General features: G+C 41.8%; 1 pseudogene; it reads left to right on the top strand.

Annotated features, from left to right (window-relative positions):
• Positions 1 to 414: 414 nt before the first annotated feature.
• On the top strand, positions 415 to 818 carry LOC144223530 (CDGSH iron-sulfur domain-containing protein 2 pseudogene; annotated as a pseudogene).
• The last annotated feature ends 3420 nt before the right edge of the window (positions 819 to 4238 follow it).

Below are 4238 nucleotides of genomic sequence, written 5' to 3'. Positions count from 1 at the left end.
ATGTGGGCTCCACACTGAAAGCTCGGAGCCTGCTTGGGATGGTATCTCTCCTCTCTGCCTTCTCCTCCTGCCCCCTCTCTCTCTTTCTTAAAATAAATAAATAAACATTAAAAAATATAATCTCATTTAAAAATGGGCAGAGGCCAGCCTGGGGTGGGACCCAGGCAGCAATGTGCCCTGCCCGCCACNCTCTCCTCTCTGCCTTCTCCTCCTGCCCCCTCTCTCTCTTTCTTAAAATAAATAAATAAACATTAAAAAATATAATCTCATTTAAAAATGGGCAGAGGCCTGCCTGTGGTGGGACCCAGGCAGCAATGTGCCCTGCCCGCCACTTCTGTTCTTGGGGCAGCAGGCACAGAAATTCCGACTGGAGATCAGCAGGGACTCTGGGAGGAGTGGATGCTGCTGGCAAGGATGGACCTGGAGAGCGTGGCCCACAACAGGAAGGTACAGCTCTCCATGTACCTAGAGCGGCTCCCATCCCCGAGAGCATTACCAGGTTCACCCAACTCACAGTTTCAGAATGACTTAGGTTATTGCCTTTTCTTGGTGTACTTGCACTACTTGGCTACTTTGCAATTCGTACATTTCTCCAAAAGGAAAAACAATAGAACACCTTGATTAATCTTAAAATACAAAAGGAAAATCCCAAAGTGGTAAATGAAATAAACATTGAAGATTTGGGTCTCACTAAAGCAGCTTATTGTAGGTGTTGGCGTTCTAAGACATTCCCTGCCTGTGATAGTTCACATAATAAACACAGTGTATTCACAGGGAGTAATGTGGGCCCACTAATACTAAAGCAGGAAGAAGTGTAATAGGAATGAATTGGGATTGAATTCAGTTGTGTGCTGTAAAATGTTGTAACAATATTTTTTTCATTCTTTGTGTATNTCAACTGGCTGAGTGATTATTTCTGCCAATTGATTTTCTTGCTACACTACTGTTTATATTTGATACTTTGTATATTCAATCATTTATGTAGAAATTAAATTGTACAACCCTTTCATTCTTACTTCAAACTTATTTATTTATTTATTTATAAATAGGTTATTGTCAAGTTGGTTTACATATAACTCCCAGTGCTCATCCCCACAAGTGTCCTCCTCCATACCCATCACCCCCTTCCCCTCCCTCCACCTCATCTGCCCTCAGTTTGTTCTCAGCATTCAAGAGTCTCTCATGGTTTGCCTCCCTCCCTCTCCCCCACTATTTTTCCCCTTCTTCTCCCGTATGGTCCTCCGTTAAGTTCCTCCTAATCCTCCTATACGTGCAAACATATGGTATTTATCCTTCTCTGCCTGACTTATTTCGCTCAGCATAACACCCTCAAGTTCCATCCATGTTGCTACACATGGCCAGATTTCATTCTTTCTCATTGCCATGTAGTATTCCATTGTATATTACTTCAAATTTTTTAGATGTTTTCTTTATTTCTGAGAGAGAGAGATAGACAGCGGGAGCAGGGGAGGGTCAGAGAGAGAGGGAGACACAAAATCTGAAACAGGCTCCAGGCTCTGAGCTGGCTATCATCACAGAGCCCGATGGGGGGCTTGAACCCATGAACTGTGTGATCATGACCTGAGCCGAAGTCGGACGCTTAACCGACTGAGCCACCCAGGTGCCCCTTACAAGCCTTTTAAAATTCAAGTTCTTTCCCTGCCTAACATGAAAATAGTGTTGGTCTTGGTTCAGGGATGGCATCCGCCAAAAGTGAAATTGTATTGTGTCCCTTGGGTCCTCTGCAAGGCCCACATGGAAATGGAATTTGGGGTACAATAGGTTTATTGGGGGTTAAGCTTATGAGAGATGAAAGGGGGCCAAAATAGGATTGGGAAGAGAAAGCCTATAGATTGAAATGCAGTTCCAGGAAATTCTTATCACCCCAAACACGAGCTCTGGAGAAAAGTTGCCAGTAGAGGGGTCCCCCGTTAGGCAGAAATGGCCAGGTACCAGAGACACCATCACAATCATGAATCTCACAAAGGACACGATGACTCTAAACCCATATTTTTCAATAATAACACTGAATGTAAATGGGCTGAATGCTCCAATCAAAAGACATAGGGTAGCAGAATGGATAAAAAAAAAAAATCCATCTATTTGCTGTCTACATGAAACACATTTTAGACTGGAGGACACCTTCAGATTGAAAGTAAGAGGATGGAGAAGTGTATATCATGCTACTGGAAGTCNAGGGGACGGGGGTGGGGGAGACGGAAAGGGGGTGATGGGCACGTAGGAGGGCACTTGTTGGGATGAGCACTGGGTATTATATGTAAACCAACTTGACAATAAACTATTTAAGGAAAAAAATAAAAATAATTTTTAAAAAATAAATAAAACATTAAAAAATAAATAAATTTTAAATTAAAAATGGGCCGAGGACATGAATCAAACTTTTCCAAAGAACACATACAGATGGCCAACAGACACATGAAAAGATGCTCAACATCACTCATCATCATGAAATGCAAATCAAAATCACAAAAAGACATCACCTCACACCTGTGAGAATGGCCAGAATCAAAAACATAAGAAACAACGGGAGTTGGTGAGAATGGGGGGTAAAAGGTACCCTCATGGTGGGAATGTAAACTGTAAGTTGGTGGGATTGTAAATTGGCACAACCACTGTAGAAAATGGTATAAAGTTGCCTCAAAAAATTAAAAATAAAGATACCATAGATCCAGTAAATCTACTATTGGATATTTACCCAAAGAAAATGAAAACACTAATTCAAAAAGGTGTATGCACTCCCTCCTCTCTTTTACCCCTTTTTATAAGAGCATTCCACTTGCTGCCAAGGCAGCCAGCCATTCAGTACAGTTCTCTGGGATTGTTAGGAACAGGTGCATGTTTCCTTCTGGTTGGCCCTTATGCAGCAGATATAGCCCATTGGGGTCTCAGCTCAATGTGGAGAAGTTCTCCTATCAAACTCCTACCTTAGGCTGCCCCTAAGCCTTAACTTCTCTCTCTCTAGCCCTGTGTAGCTGCTGAATCAACGCTCAGGTGGGCAACGTAGGCAAATGCGCTCAGAGCAAATTGGCTTTGGTGCACCAATATTCTGCTTTTCTGTCTGGTTATAACCTTTCATCTGAATTTAGCCTGGGCACTTACCTTTGTCCTCTTGGCTTTTTAGTGCTTTTAAAATGGTTTTGAGGGGCGCCAGGGTGGCTCACTCAGTTATGCGTCTGACTTTGGCTGAGGTCATGATCTCATGGTTCATGAGTTCGAGCTCTGCATCAGGCTCTGTGCTGTCAGCGCAGAGCGTGCTTCAGATCCTTTGTCCCCTCTCTATCTGCCCTTCCCCTACTGGTGAGCACACACGTGCACACACTCTCTCTCTCTCAAAAATAAACATTAAAAAAACATATTAAAAAAAGTTTAAGGGGCACCTGAGTGGCCCAGTTGTTTAAGTGCCCAACTCTTGATTTCAGCTCAGGTCATGATCTCAGGGTTGGTGAGACCAAGCCCCAAGATCAAGGCTCTGTGCTGTTAGTGGAGCTTTGGGTTCTCTCTCTCCCTCTCTCTCTCTCTCTCTGCCCCTCCCCCACTCACATGTGCTCTCACTCTCAAAAATAAATAAGTATTTTTTAAAGTGGTTTTGAAAGATTTTATCCAGTATACTTCATTACTTTAATAGGGAAGTTGAATCGAATTACCAAGGCTGCCATTGCCAGAGACTAGAAGCCCATATTCTTAAATGTTTAAACATTTATACTTGACTTAATGATGTCCAAATTCAGACAATATCCCTACACTTCTCCCAAACAATACAAGAGCTTTAGAAGGCTTTAAATATTAATAGTCTCTCACTGTCTTAGATGTTTTTGTGCTCCAGTGTTTTTGGTGCCAGCTTGTTTTCATACCTCCATAGTATCCAACATTATTATTGTTTTATATACTTAACACCTATTTAGATTTCCCCACATTTATCAGTTTTTATCCACTGTTCTTGCCTCCTGTTCACCCCTTCTTCCTGATTTCGATTACCTTCTTCCTGAAGTATATCTTTCAATAATTATTTTAGTGACAGTCTATTATTGCCAAATTTTCTTAGTTTTTTTCTGAAAATGTCCTTACTTCACTCTCAAGAAAAGACTAGTAGTTCTCATCAGTATTTCTTGGGGATACTAATTCTATTCTTGTGCCACCTGGTGACTCTCCTTCATGGTGTATCATTTCTTTTGCAAGTATGATATTTCTATTGTTCATTTCTGAACCCATATTTGGCA

Source organism: Crocuta crocuta, unplaced genomic scaffold (genome assembly GCF_008692635.1).
Source record: "Crocuta crocuta isolate KB4526 unplaced genomic scaffold, BGI_CrCroc_1.0 scaffold1077, whole genome shotgun sequence".
In the NCBI taxonomy this organism is placed as follows: domain Eukaryota; kingdom Metazoa; phylum Chordata; class Mammalia; order Carnivora; family Hyaenidae; genus Crocuta; species Crocuta crocuta.
Note: the sequence above shows the minus strand (reverse complement) of the source record. Positions and strands in the feature narration are given on the sequence as shown.